This window comes from Cavia porcellus, unplaced genomic scaffold (assembly GCF_034190915.1).
Source record: "Cavia porcellus strain 051 isolate PalLab524CR breed Dunkin Hartley unplaced genomic scaffold, mCavPor4.1 scaffold_31, whole genome shotgun sequence".
Lineage (NCBI taxonomy): Eukaryota > Metazoa > Chordata > Mammalia > Rodentia > Caviidae > Cavia > Cavia porcellus.
The window spans coordinates 34,549,181-34,566,078 of NW_026947514.1; the positions used below are offsets into that span (position 1 = coordinate 34,549,181).

A 16,898-nucleotide genomic window follows, 5' to 3' on the forward strand; every position below is an offset into this window, starting at 1 on the left:
TTTTCAGATTCATTCTCCAACACTCTTCATCTTCTTTGCTTTCAACTGACCTGCATATAGCATTACCAGGCAATTTTGTGCTTCTTGGAATTAGCCATTGGGTGGCACTGACAGAAGACTGAGGGTAAGAGGAGAATAGATCCACAATTTATTTCTCTGGTTCCCTCTCTACTTGCCCAACACAGGTTAGTAGTGTCTCCCAACTAAAGACCACAGCTCTTTCTTATTTATAACAGTTCTTTCCTAAATTTTAATAGATTCCTGGAATTATCTTGATTTCCATTGCCACAGTAGGGCTAAGAACATTAATGATTCACTGTTACTAATCTCATGGTAGTCCATGATGCTTTGCTATTTTCCCAAAATTCAAATCAAACCTTTGGAAACATGATAGGCTCTTATAAAATATTTTAAATTATCAGTTAAGTGTGCAATTTCACTTCGGCTAAGACTATGATGAATATATCATTTTAACTTCCACTCCTTTTATGTGAAAAATGAGGATGATAATATTCCCCCAGTGGTCTACTGTTATGGTTTCTATCTAGATGTTTTCCCCAAAGCCTTATGTGATCGTAGGTGGGGCTTTGCAAATGTGGCTGGATTTAGGGTGTGTGGATATAGATTAAGGGTGTGATGGTAGGATTAAGGGTAGAGATAACAGAAACCCTAACCTGGGTGTAAGTGGCACCAATCAATAGGTGTGCATCCTGGACAGAATAAAAAGGTACAGAGAGAAGGCAGGCTGCTACTACTTGCTATCTTCAGCCTGCCATGCCATGATCTTTTTCTCCTCTGTGATGTTCCTCAACTATGCCACCCTGCCTTGGAGCCAGCCAGTTATAGAATGAAACATCTACAATCTGTGAACCAAAATAAACCTTCCTTCCTTTAACTTGTGGGTGTCAGGTAATATGTTTCAGCAATGAGAAAAGTAACTATGATACTTACTGTGAAGCTTAAGTAAAATAATGTGTACATCAAGTATTTAGCACTTTGAAATAGTAAATATTTAATAATTGCTATTATTATATTATACCTATCAATATTGTAAAGATTGATGTAATTGAGTATCACTATTTTAACAACAGATAAACATCAGCAAAATAATGTATAATATTTTTAATATTATTAATATCTATGCTGATTACAAAGTTCATTATTTTAACCTAAGAATAATTTAGTTCACATTTTGGGCTAGCAGTAAAGGGCAAAGATCTGCTATTCTAAGAATGAAAACTTAAGCACTTTCAAGTTTCATACATAAGACAATTTTTTTCCTGTGGTTTTATGGATCAAATCCAGGGTCTTATGCATGCCAGGTAAGTGTCCAATCACTGAGCTACATCTGCAGCTTTGTGCACAAGACTTGAAACACAAATTGCAAATCATAATCTATTGACAAATATCTTACTACATGAAAAGAAAGGAAAAATAACTAGACTTGGTGACTAGAAAGATACTTCTAAATTTTTTTTATCAATTTTCTTCTCATAAAGTATATATTTCCAAACAAGTACCTTTTATTTAGTTTTTACACCAACATTTTCAATACCCATAATATTGTCAACATTTTAGTGCTTGATATTTTATGTGACTTATGAATAACATAAATAGGATGACAAATAATGGAAAATTTGTAAAGAAAAATGTCTGCATTTGACAGTACATTTGAACAATGGATTGTGATAGTTTTAAGAAATAAAGATGGTGTGCTTTATAGGAGCTATTTCTTGACATTTTCACTTGCTAAAAAAGATCATGCACTGGAAAGATTACATGCTTCTTTTATAGCATACATGTCTTTTGTTTAGAGTAACAGCCACACTTCTACATCATTTATAAATGTGATAGCTTGATTAATGACTATTTCAAAAGACTGTCATGATGAAACTTATGTTTTTGCTACTGTTTTAATCTAGTACCATTCTAATGAAGTATATTACAAAAAATTATGTCTGCATGTCTAGAGTACAGAAAAAAAGAAATAAAATTGAAATCTGTATGAGAGAAATGCCAAGTTATTTACAAACGCAAAGCTATCAAACAACTGCAGATTTCTCAGTAGAAACTCTAAAGGTTAGGGGGCATGAAATAATGTACTTCAAGCACTGAAAGAACTGACAACTTAAATTATTACATCCAATGAAGCTATCCTTCAGAATTAAAGGAGAAATATAGACCTTGCAAGATAAACAAAAACATGGAATTTACAACTAGAGGGGCTGCATTATAGAAGATATGTAAAGAAACAGTATATATAAAAGAACAGTAAACAAGTAAATAAGTATTATGACAGAATCAAACACTAGAAAAGTAAAAAAAGATAGTAATATGTATACTTCAATAATAATCATGAATGTAAATGGTCTCAATTAGCCAATTTAAAAGACCCAGACCATAAATGCAGGCATCTTGAGGTCAAATTCATAAGTGAAATAAATCAAACTCAAATTTATAAATATCATATGGTCTCCTTAGTATAAAAAATAATACAAAATTAAAAACTGAAAGAATAACAAGATCCAAAATGTACAACAGGTGTAATAACAAAAGGGAAAGAACATGGTCAAAAGGAAAGAACAACTGGGATGGCGAAAGGAGAAAGGAAGAAAGAAAAAGATTATATGTATGTTGGTAAACATATATAAATGTATGTATGTATATGTATGCAAGATGTATAACTATACTACTAATCTCTCTGTTTTCTATCCTTTGTTTTGCTTTTTTTTTTTTTTTTTAAAGCCCAGACCAGCAGATTGTATTTAAAAAATAATATCAAATACAATGCTGCTTGCAGGAAGCACACCTCAGTGGCAAAGATATTCAGATTGGAAATAAGAGGATAGAAAACAATAATCCTTGCAAATCAAATTTGAAAGTAAGCAAAAGTAGCTTTATTCAACATCTGACAGAACAGACTTCAAGGCAAAATTAGTCAAAATAAATGAAGTACTGGTAAAGGCAACAATTCACAACAAAGAAATAACAATCATAGCCAATTTTATACATGGTGGTACAACCAATTTTATAACACAAACAATACTTGACTTAATGAAACAGTAAGCTCCAAAGCAATAAAAAGATAACTTCAATATCTTTCTTTCACAAGTAGGTCATTCCCCAAAATACTCAACAAACCAATAGTGGAGTTAAAGTACATTATAAATCAAATAGACATCTACAGAGTATTCTATCCAACAAGAGCAGAATACAGTCATTACAGCAGACCAAGGAATCTTCTCCAAAATAAAACATACATGAGGTCATAAAACTACTTGTAACAAATCAAAAACTTTGAAATAATTCCATGTATTGTTGGAGACCACTATGAAGTGGTCTGAGCAGGATTGGCTCAGCAGGATTTAAAATGAACTAACTGGCTTTCTATATTTATCTGTGAGTCTGTCCTAGGCCTAGGCCCCTTACCTGGCAACGAGAGCTGATTCATTGTAGGTGAACTTTTATGAATCACTGGTCCTGACTGAGGCCTATAGTGGCCGGTGAGTCCAGAGATACCTCAAAAGGCAAGATAAGGCCACAGCTGAAGACACTTTGGCTCCAACGCTAATTAAGTAAATAGAGGCTGCAGCTGAAGGAATTTCACTCCTACAGTCCACTCCTACCATAAATGTCATCCTGGAGATAAGACAATTCTCCTAAATTGGCATAATTTACTCTTTGGAGAAGTCTTTGAAGTGACTGCCAAGGTCCTGCTCATTTCCTTGTGCTTTCCTCAGTGTCCCCCGCCCTTTGTTTTGGACCTAATAATGAATATGGGTGGTTCAGAGAAGTCTTTGTCTTAGCCCTCAAAAGTCTCAAACTCAGCTAAAGAGTTTTGACCTTCCTGGAGCCCTAAAATCATACCACTTCTCTCATTTTCTTTAAGCTTTTGCCGTATACTCGTTTGGGAGATTGGGAATTGAGGTCAGGAGCCGATAATGTATCATATTAGATAAAACTATAATTCAACAGCAAGATGTACTTCAAGAACTACACAAATACATGCAGATGGAACAATATACTTTTGAATGATCAGTGATTCACTGAAGAAATCAGTGAAACTAATCTAATAATACATCTTATAATAGTCTTATAAACACAAGAGCTAACCAAATATAAAAGGAAAAAGCAGTATAAATTGGAACTGAAATTAATGAGACTAAAAAACACAATAGATTAATCGGCTCTTTGAAAAGACAAATGGGATAAAATCTTAGCCAAACAAACCAAAAGACAGAGAAAAAAGCCAAGATAAAAGAGGGATATCAATAAATTAATTGAAATCCAGAGGATTATCAGGGATTATTTTGAAATCTTATATTGTAATAAACTTGGAAATCTAGAACAAATCAATACATCTCTAAACACATCTGACTTACCAAAATTGAACTACTAGGATATAAAAACCTAAACAAATCAGTAACAAGTAATGGGACTAAAGCAGTAATAAAAGAGATGCCTTGAACCAGGCAGAGTCACTGCTGAATTTTACCACAACTTTAAAGAACTAAAATCAATGCTTCTCAAATTATTCCATGATGCAGAAACGAACATATACATTCAAACTTAATCTACAGAGTCTGGCACAAAAATATGGATAAAGAACAAAAGAAGAAATCTAGACTAATATCCATGATGAAATTATATGTAAAAATCTTCAATATATTTCTTGAAAATAGAATTCAACACATTAAAATAAAGACCACACACCATAATGGAGTCAATTTCATTCCAGCAATGCAATGATGGTTCAACACATGCAAATCAAGAAATGTAATGAATCACATAAATAGAATCAAGGACACAAATCATGTGATAATTCTCACAGATGCAGAAAAAGTATCAAATTTAACATCTCTTCACGTTAGCTGTGATGAAAGTATGTACTATAAAAAAAAATCATACCTCAATATAACCACAACTATATATGATGAACCCACAACCAACATAATTCAGAAAAATTCAAAGCTTTCCATCTAAGAAATGAGACAAGGATCTCTACGCTTACTGCTCTTGTTTATCACAGTATTTGAAACTTTAGCCAGAGAAATTAGGGAACAGAAGGAGATAAATGGGATATTAACAGGAAAGGAAGTAGTTTGTCTTCAGATGATAAGACCTTTTCAGAGAAGACCAAGAAAAATTGATAAACTCAGCAAAATGGCAGGATTCAAAATCATATACAAAAATCTATAGATTTTCTATGTACTAACAATGATCCCACTGAGAAAAATTAGGAAAACAATTCCTTTCACAATAACTTTTAAAAAAAAATCCAAGAAATATCCAGGTACTAAGATATTTTGCCAATGAAATAGAATAGAACACAGAAACAAATGTGTGTAGCTACAGCCATCTCATTCTTTACAATGGTGCCAAAAACATACACTGGAGAAAATGCCTCTTCCCAGCAACTGGCTCTGGAAAACTTAGACATTCATATACAAAAGACTGAAACTAGATCCGTATCTCTCACCATGTATAAAAATCAATAAAATGTATTAAAGACCTAAGTATAAAACCTGCAATTTAAACTGCTAGCAGAAAACACTGGGGAAACACTTCAAGACATAGGAAAGGGCAAAAACTTTCTAAATAGGACTCCAATAACATAGGAAATAATAAGAATATATAATTATTCTTATATAATATATATTCTTATTTTGACAAATGGGATTGCATCAAATTAAAAGTTGTATACAGAACAAAAAAACAATTAACAGAGTAAACAGCCTACCAAATGGAAGAAAATCCAAAAGGATTAACAGCCAAAATATATTAAGAGCTCAAAAAACTTAATATCAAAAACACTAACCTAATTAATAAATATGAAAATGAACTGATTACACACTACTCAAAAGAAGTACAAATGACCAGTGAAAAAATAGCGATCAGGGAAATGCAAACCAAACTAGATTGAGATTCCAATTCATCTGTCAGAATGACTATCATCAAGAATACAAAAAATGCTAATGAGGATGCAAGGAAAAAGAAACACTTATACGACTGGTGGGAATGTAAATTAGAATAGCAACTATGGAAGTCAGTTTGCAGTTTCTTCCAAAAAACCAAAATAGAAATACCATATGATTTTAATATACCATTCCTCAGTATATACTTCCCAAATTAAAATATACAATAGAGATAGCTGCACAGTAATGTGTAATATAGCACAATCCACAATAGTTAAACAGTAGAAACAGACTAGGTGCTCCACAATGGATGCATGGAAAAAGAAAAAGAGGCAACATGGAACATAAGTCATTTGAAGGATAAGGGTATTAGGCTTGTAGACTATCCTGTTGTGTGAAATAAGCTGAATTCAGATAAATATTGTATGTTTTCTCTTAAATGTGGAATCTAGAAAAAAAGAGATGGTAAGAAAGTAAAAGGGAGACTATCAGATAATGGGAAGGAAATCAGGGAAGAGAAAAAGAGTGAGGAGGTGAGGTCTGGGTAAAAATGATTAAACTGTGAGATATGCCAAAATGAAACACATTGTTCTAAATAAATAATGCATACTAATAAAAATTAATAAATAAAAAAATTTAAACTGAGATATAAAAGCAAAAAAGTTTATAGGGTATCATGTATTTGTCTTTTTACTTATCTTATTTCATTTATCATAATGATCTCCAGTTGCATCATTGTTTCTGTAAATGCCAGGATTTTATGCTTTTTATTGTTGAATAACGCAAACAACACTCTGAATTTGAAAATTATGACTTAACTAAAAAAATTCAATAGAGGAGTTTGGTAGTAGAATTGAGCCAGCAGAAGAATTACTGACAATGAACACAAGTCAATGGTGATTATCTACTCTAAGGAGTAGAATAAACACCAAAGAAACAAACAAAAAACCACAAACCGCAGAAAACCAAAAAACCAGAACCAACCAACCAATCAACCAACTGAAAAACAACTTGGAGGGAAAGGGGAGAAAACCTGTGGGAGAAAATTCAGTCTACAAAGATGGGTGGTCTCAGAAGAGATTATCTAAAGAAATAATGGCTAAAAATTTCCCAAATTTGATGAAAGATATTACTGAATACAAACACTCAATAACATTAAGACTAAACTAAAAATGATTGGCACATTATGATCAAACTGTCAAAAGTGACAGATAAAATTCTGATCATCAAAAGTTTAATTGTTGATTTTCTAAGCATGTTCACTGAAGCCATGAGAATCAGAAGGTGGATATTCAAAATTCTTAAAGTAAAAATGTGTCAAGCTAGAATTTTATATCTGGTCAAACTATTCTTTTTTTTTTTTTTTTTGTCTTTTTCATTTTTATCGGTACCAGGGATCGAACTCACGACCGCCTGCTTGCAAGGCAGGTGCTTATGCCGCTGAGCTAAATCCCCAGCCCCAAACTATTCTTATAAAACACAAGGATTAAGATGCCCAGATATATACACAAAGACAGAGCTACTGATGGTAGACCTGTGTTGCAAACAATAGAAATAGAAGTCCTTTAGGTTAAAATGAAAGGATGTCAGCAGTACTGAAACTCACATCAAGAAATAAAAAGTTCTTCATCGGTAAAGTATTCTATACAGATGAATGTAAAAGTTAGTATTATGTCCAGTGACACTTTTTCTTTGTTAGCCAACAGTAGGAAGTAAAAGGCACTGAGACCATGACTTAGAGCTATAAATTGATCATTTAAAAGACTCGAGGGAAGATTAAAAATGGTGGAATAAAGACCTCACAAAACTAGAAGAAATATTTCTAAAGTTTATATGGAACTACAATAGACCCCGAATAGCAAAAGCAAACCTGGGCAAGCAGAGGAAAGCAGGAAATATCACAATCCCAGATTTCCAGTTATACTACAAAGTTACAGCGATAAAGATAGCAATGGTACTGGTAAAAAACAAACAAAACACAACTAAACAAAAAAATCAAAACCAAAAAACTCCCAAAACCCTCCCCCTCAGAACAAAACAACAACAACAACAACAACAAAACCCAACATGTGGGGGCTGGGGATTTAGCACAGTGGCACAAGCACCTGCCTTGCAAGCAGGCAGTCGTGAGTTTGATCCCTGGTACTGATAAAAACGAAAAAAGACAAAAACAAAACAAAACAAAACAAAACAAAAAAAAAAAAACAAAAAAAAAAACCCCAACATGTGGATCAATGGAACAGAACAGAGGATACAAAAATCACCCCAGCCACAATCAGCCATCTTGTCTTTGATAAAGGCACCAAAAATATATGTTGGAGAAAAAAGAGCCTCTTTAATCAATGGTGGTGGGAAAACTGGCTATATACGTGCATAAAATTGAATCTAGATACATATCTCTGTACACTAAAATAAAATCAAAATAGATAAAAAAAATCTAGATATTAAAATAATCTGCTGGAAGACAACATAGGTAAAACTTGTGAAGATGTAGGCACAGGCAAGGACTTTCTGAACAGAACCATAACTGCTTAAGAAATAACATCAATAATCAATGAGTAGGATTACATCAAATTAAAAAGCTTCTGCACAGCAAAAGAAATAGCCAACAGAATGAAGAGACAAGTTACAAAATGGACAAAATTTTTCCTAGCTACCTCTCAGACAGAAGACTAATATCTAGAATATTTGAAGAACATAAAAAATAAGGCAATTAAAAAATGGGCAATTAAAATCAACAGACACTTCTCAAACGAAGTATAAGTGGCCAATGAACATAGGAAAAAATGTTCATCATCTCTGGGTCCTTAGAAAAATGCAAATTAAAATAATACTGGGATAATATCTTACTCTAGAAAGAATGACAATCATAGAGAAATCAAATAACAACAAATGCTAGTGAGGTTGCAGGGAAAAACAACTTACATTGTTAGTGATAATATAACCTAAAATAACTGCTTTGGAAACCACTATGGAGATCTCCCTAAAAACTCAAACCACCACCCTTACTAGGTATTATCTTTAAAGAATTAGACATTGTACTACAGTGATAAATGCATACCCATGTTTATGGCAGCACCATTCACACTAGTTTAATCATGGAAGCAGCTTATATGACCAACAACAGATGAATATATAAAGAAAATGTGATATTTACAAACAATAGAGCACTACTCTTTCATAAAGAATAATAAATTTAAATCATTTGTGGGAAAGCAATAACGTTAACTGAAATAAATCAGACAAGCACGTTTAAATATTACATGGTTTCTCCTGTAAGACCCTTAAGTATGAATAGTTTATAGATCAAAAAACAAGATAGAGGGCTGGAGATATAGCACAGTGGCATAAGTAACAGTCTATCAAGTGCAAAGTCCTGAGTTTCATTCCTACTACCAAAAACAAAATCAAAAATAAAAACCCAGGATAGATAATGGGAAGTAGGGTAGATCTCTTTTTAAACAAGGAGACCAAAGAGAAAGAGGGAAGGGGAAGGGAAGAAAGAAAAAGTAAAAATAATTGGATGTGCATATGCCAACTCCCCAAGATAAATGTAATCATCATTTACTGCAAACATGTACTACTAATAAAATAAATTTATAACAAACCAGCAATTAAACAAGTCAGTTTATATGAGTATTTTTGCTTTGTAAATTCCTTTTCTTATGTATAATTAAAAATACCACATAATGTGATTATATATCCATGATGAGGATGCAATGTATAAATATGTAACTTATAAAAATATATAAGAAAGCATCATAAATCCAAGATTTTACATAATATTACTAATTCTGGTATTGACTCAAATTAGATTGTTAGCTAAGAGGCTAACTGTAATCCCCAGGCCAGTTATTAATAAAACAGCTAAAAACCATATGTAAAAGAAGTTAGAGAAGTGAAAATAGTATACTAGAAAATATCTATGAAAAAAGACAAGTAGTAGAGGAAGTGAAAAATAAAAAGTCATGACAGAATGAAAACGTACAGAAAAATGGAAAAAAGTCCTTCCTGATGAGGAATTACATTAAATATAAATACATTAAACTATCCATTTAAAGACAGAAATTGGCAGGATGGTTTAAAAAAAACCTCATGATTTAACTATATGGTACATTTAAAAAAACTGGTGCTATATTCCATGCAAAAACCATAACCAAAGAGATCTAGATGCAGAGGCTATAGGAATATCAAACTAAAAACCCCTCTAAGATCAAAGTTGTTACAAAGGAAAAAACATTGCATAATGATAAAAGATCAGTTAATGAAGATGTGACAATTGTAAGCAGCTACACAAAGCAACAACTAATGCTGTTAAAGAGGGAAAAAAATTGAACAATAAGAATGGGAAATGTATACAGTCTACTTTCAATAACTGTTAGGATAACTGTTGAGAAGACCAATAAGCATAAAAGAAGACTTAACCAAAAGGGTAAATCAATTAATTAGACCTAACAACCACAAAGACAGTACTCCTCACAATAACAGAAAAAATATACATTTTTCTTAAGTGAACACAAATCATGCTACAGGGATGCCTTCTATTATAAAATAAGTTTCAAAAATTTAAAAATCAAAAAGAAATTTGGGAAATTTACAAGTATGTTGAGATAAAATACTTTTCATGGTGATGCTGAACATCAGATTCAAGGCTTTGTTTATTCATTCAAACTTTACTGTTTAGAAGGGGTCTTAGCATGTTGTCCTGTATGGCTTCAAACTCTGGATTCAAGAGATCGTCTCATTGAGCCTCATGATTGCTGGGAGTATAAGCATGTACCACTGTTTGGCTAAGTACATTCTTAAACAACCTATAAGACAAAGAAAAAGTCAAGAAAAATTGGAAAAAATTTGTAATGAATGAAAATATAAATGTACAAAACTCATGGGATGTAACAAAAACAGTGGCTGGGAAATTAATGACCATAAACATTTACTTTAGGAAGAGAAGAAAGATTTTAAATCAATATCTGGCTTTCTAATTTTAAAAAGGAAAAAAGCATAAAGCAATACTATTAAGAAGATAATGAAAATAAACTCGAGATAATGAAACAGAGAACAGAAAAACATTAAAAGTCTCAATAATATCAAAGCTGGTGTTTTAAAAGTTAACAAACTGACAAATTTTTAAGTAGACTGAACTTCCAAAAGAGAAGACTAAAATTATTAAAATAAGGCATGAAAGTGAGGATTGAGCTTACTATTGATCTTACATAAATAAAACTGTTTATAATAATATGTGCGACTTTGTTAACTGAGTAACCATGATGAAATGGATAAAATTATACAAAAACAAAACTACCAAAGCAGATTTAAGAAACAATAGAAAATACTAATAGACATATAACTATAATGAGATTGAAGCAGAAATAAAAAAAATTGGGATAGGTGAAAGCTCAGAATGAAATGGCTTCATTGAGGAATTTCATGATAGGTTTAAAGAATTAACGAAAATTCTTCACCAACTTTTCCACAGAATATAAGAGAAAATACTTTCTCATTTAATGGGGCTAGTACTACCCTGATAATAAAAAGAAACAAAAACATTACAGAAAAAGAAACTATAGACCAATATTCTTGAAAAAACTTCAACAGCTACAACAAAAATGGGCAACCTAATCTGGTAGTATATTAACCAACTGTGATTAATTTCAGAGCGTATCTACCTCACCCTACGGATTTACTCTCCTCTTTTACCCATCCTTCAATTTTCCCCTCCAGTTCTCCTACACATCTTGCATAATTGATAGTAACAATTGAATATAGGTTGCAAAGAGCATTGATAAAGTTTTGAAAGTGTAAGTGTAAAGTCTACTTCATATAAGTGATGTATGATTTGATCTGATAAGGGTGTTATAACCAGAAGTATCTTTTTCCTAAAAACAAAGGTATGAAGTCTAAATCATTTAAATTAAATAGCTGTAGGGATAAATACTAGCTCTGGACAAATAAAGTTGAAGCACATCATAAGGCTGTATCTTACTGAAAATACATATGAATTATATGCTTTTCTTATCCTATTCGATCTCAACCTTCAGCACCAAAAAAGGGGGGAAAATCCACCAAATATCAGTATCATGGAAACACAAACCAACAAAAGGCCCCCTAAGGTTGGGGAAATAGCGAGGAGAACAAACACTGCGTAGCAGAGCATTATGACTTGTTTATTTAAAAAAGAGAAAAATCTGAGGAGTTCAGAGAACATGGCCCCAATATTTATGGAACACAAAATGATCAACGTGCATTTGATGGAAACAAAAATTGGACAAGCTGATCAAAACAGTTAAAAACATAAATGACAAATTTATCAAAGATACAGAATCCTCAAAAAGCCAACAGAAAAAAATGCAAGACAAAAAAACTGTATAGACAAATGAATACGATGCTGACAAAAAAAGAGCTGGAGTGACATAGACAAAGGCAAATAAGAATTGAGATGTGTTATGTACATGTAATTCCACATAATGAATGCAATCATCATGTACTACATGTACTAATAAAAATTTAAACATACTAATAAAAATTTTAAAAATGTACTAATAAAAATTTAAAAAATAAAAATAAAACATAATGTATTGAACTCATAAATTGCAGAAATGATCGGTGTGAAGACAGGGTTTTTTAAACAGCACAAAATGATAAATTATGAGAAAGTACTCAGAGAAATCTCAAAAACTAGAAAAAGATAAGAAAAAAGTCATCCAATAGTTAATAGATGACTGTAAGACCAACCTATGGCTGATTGGAGTGAGAAACTAGACGATAATACAGATGGAATGATTAATTTGCCTTTAGAAATCTTAACAGGAGATAGGCGTGGTGGTGCATGTCTGTAAGGTTTAAGACCAACCTGGACTACATATTGAGTTCAAGGCCAGCATGCACTATAAAGTGAGTCCTGTCTCAAAACAAAGAAACAAAGAAACAACAACAAAAGAAATCATAATAGAAAAATTCTTAAATATGAAAAGAGTTCAACATTCAAGTAAGGCTTACAAAACAACAACTATGATAAGAGAAAGCAGCTTCCCACGGCATATCATAACTGAAAATGTCAAATGTCCACAAGAACTCCAGAATTTTAAAAGCAGTCAGAGAAAAACAAAAACAAAAAAAATCAACATACAAAGGTAAGACCATTAGAATTATAGCAGACTTCTCAACACAAACTTTAGAGGCCAGAAGAGCTTGCAGTGAGGTATTTCAACCTCTAAAAACCAAACAAACAAACAAACAAAAAACTTCTAACAGATTAAAATATTCAGCAAAACATTCTTTCAAAATCGATGAAGAAATAAGGACATTTCATGAAAAAGAAGTCAAGAGACATATGAATACCAAACCAGTACCCTAGAACATACTCAGAAATAACAGACAGAAATGGTGAAAGCAACAACAAAAACCCAAACTAAATACATATATCAAGCAATGACAACAGAAAAGCAAGTAAGCAAGCAAACAAAGAGAGAAAAAAAGAAAAAGAAGTAAAAAACAGACAGCATACAAAATTAGGATTTAATCACTTCTAAATAATAATTGTTAATGTTAATAGCCTCTACTCTGCAGTTGAAAGACACAGATTAGCAAACTGAATAAAAAACCAAAATTCAACAATTTTTTGCCTTCAAAAAACTTATTTCAACCAAAAGAAGATTCATAGACTAAAAAAGGATTGAAAACAATATTTCATGTGCAAGGACTCAGAAACAAGCAGAAGTAGGAATTTTAATCTCAGACAAGGTAAATATCAAGCTAAAACTGACCACAAGGAACAAAAGTTACTACATATCAGTTAATACATTCCTGTTGGCTTGAATAAACTGTATGCATGATTATCCCATCAGGTAGCTTGATATACACGGCACATATATGATTTGGTTCTACCCAGTGGCTTGTACCACTGGTGCCATAAATGGACCTCTCATTTCTACTTGTATTTTTACTAGGAAAATTAATAAAAAGTTTATAAATGGGCCAAATCTAGCTAGTTGCTTTAATTTGAATAATTACCACCCAATATAAGTTCTAATTAATAGCATTGATATCAATTAAAATTATAATAATTAACAAATTTATTTCATTAAAACAAATTTATTTATATTCATAAGTGATTTATCAATAATAAATTCTCTAAATTTTAAAATGGAAATCTTACAAGTACCCCATTTCAGGTGTACATAACATGCATTTAGAACTGTTCTAACACAAATTAACTGTATTACAATTGTTCACACAATTTTAATGTTTTCCTTAAGGAACTGTAATATGATAACATCTGGTCTGCTAAATCAATGCTGTTCATTGCATTCATAACTAATCAAAGACATCCTGAGAAGTAATACAAGCCACCAGATGGGACAGTCATGACTCAATTCAAATCAGAGCAGTCTGGCAGCAAAACATATAAAGTACAGTCCTATTATGAATGTGTTCAGGGAATAATTCAGGAGGAAAAGATAAAACTTATAAATATATATGCAAATACTGGAGCACCTATCTTCATCAATCACATACTGCTGAAAATAATAGATCAAATAAAGTATAACACAATCAGTGGATAACTTCACTTTCACAAGACAGAGCAACCAGAAGGGGGAAAAATCAATAAAGAAACATCAGAACTGAATCATATGCTTGAATAAATGGACTTAATAGATTATCTCAAGATTGTTCTATCTTATTAAGACAGAATATTTACAGCAGCCCAAGGAACCTTCTCCAAAATAAAAGAAATACTAGTACACAAAGCGTCAAAATTACCCAGGTGCAGTGAAAATAGAAATCAACCACAGAAGAGGTCACAGGAAAATTAGAAGAACTTAAAAATGTAATACAGTCCTGAACACCCAATGGGTCACAGAAAAAAAAACAAAGAAAAAGTTAAACCATTTCTGGAAGTAATAAAAATGCCTATACAACATACCAGAATATATGGGACATAATGGAAGCGGTCCTAAAAAGAAAGTTCACTGCAACCAGTGTCCACATTAGGAAAACAGAATGTGCTCAATAAATAACTTTATAAGGAACTTCAACACATTTGAGAAGCAACAATCTGTGTCCAAATCAAAATAAAGGAAGATAATTATAAAAGATCAGAACAGAAAGTAATGAATTTGACAGTAAAAAACCAATACAAAGAATCAACAAATCAAAGGGTTGGTTCTTCTAATAAACAAAACAGATAAACCCTTAAGCAAACCCTTTTATCACCTAAAAGACTCCTATCAATGCAATTATTGTTTTTTTTTTTTTTTTTTTTTTTTTTTTTGTCGGTACCAGGGATCGAACTCACGACCACCTGCTTGCAAGGCAGGTCCTTATACCGCTGAGCTAAATCCCCAGCCCCCTATCAATGCAATAATTAATGAAAAGGCAAAATCACAATACATGCCGTAGAAATTCACAAAACAGTAACAATTTTGAAAAACTGTATTCCAACAAATGAGAAAATCTCAAAGAAATGAACTGATTCCTAGTAACATATGAATTACCAAAACTGAAACAAAAAGACATAAAAATATTGAACAGTCCAATAACAAGCAATTAAACTGAGGTGGTAATAAAATATCTACCAATTAAAAAAGATCCAGGAACTAGTGGATTCACTGCTAATTTCTACAAAATATTTAAATATGATATGTCATCTATATGCCTCAAACTCTTCAATGAAAATGAAAGGAAAGGAGTGCTCCCAAAATAATTTCTAGAAGTCATCATGACTTTGATGCCCAAACCGGACAGAGACCCAACTAAAAAATAAAATTAGAGGCCAATCTCCTTAGTAAGCACATAAGCAAAAATCTTTTTTTTTTTTAATTTTATTTAAGGAGAAAAAAAAAGAGCAGAGAAAGGGTACAAGTTATACAGATTTACAGAAAAAAATAAACAGTAGGAAATCACTAGTTAATGGATTACATATTGTCATCTTAGAAATAATTGTTCAAGTCACAAAATTAAAGCTTGTAAAGTAGGACATTCCAACAGTGAGACTGCAAACAGTTCTGTTCAATGATCCAACAAAACTCAGTGATATCATTATCTATCTTGTACACTTAAATATACATGCAGTTATATCATTTAGAGCACTTTCTTTTCCTCTCTTTTGTACAATGACAATTACACATTTTGGGCTTTGTTGCTCCCACAGTTCTTATTACTTTTTTGGAAGGGAGTAGAACCAAATGTGACATAACAGAACAGAGTCAATCAAATCAAAAGGGTGGACATAATAGATAATGTAAAAGCATAATACAAGGTGATCAACAATGGTTACCATAATGCCTCCCGCTATCTCTAATAGAATTGCTTATATCATCAGTTATAATAAAATTGAACAAAACAGTAAAGAACAAAACCGACAAAACCAAAACATTGGAGACATTGTAGGTCTTCAAAAGTAGATAAAAGTCACCGAGAATGGGCGTCATAATGAATCTCACTATCTTCACAGCTGTTGCCTAAACTTTCAAACCTGGTACTATCAAGCAAAACAGAATAGGGGGACATCAGTCAAAAACAAGATGGTGAGAGTAATACAGGGCTTTAAATCAAGATAATGGAAAGTCAAAGTGGGTTACTATAATATATCCTGCTATTTTTATTTATTTTTCCCTTAATTAAAAGGATGAAAATAAAAAAGTAGATAATGGAGTGGAGATTGAGATAAAAGAGGGCATAACAGCAAAACAGCGCAGATCAAAACATAACCATTTAAGCAGAATAGTGTTTCACCACCAGATAATCCTGACATAAAAGTAGTTACCATATTGTCTCTTTCCTTGAAATCTTTGAATATAACTTCGTATACTGTAGCATCAAATATATCAAAACAATGTAAAACCATTTAAGAGAATGTCAGCATTACAGGGTATTTAGAATCGACTAACAGAAAATGAACAATGGTTTCTGTATAATCTCCTTGTCTTTAAAAGTTTTATAAGCAAAAATCTTTAACAAAATACTAGCAAGTGGAATGCAGCA

The 16,898-nt window shown here is 32.0% G+C and overlaps 1 protein-coding gene across 25 annotated transcripts in view; it reads right to left on the minus strand.

Annotated features, from left to right (window-relative positions):
- The window catches only part of Gphn (gephyrin), a 531,921-nt gene that overhangs the window by 188,335 nt on the left and 326,688 nt on the right, over positions 1 to 16,898 (minus strand). The window lies entirely within an intron of this gene.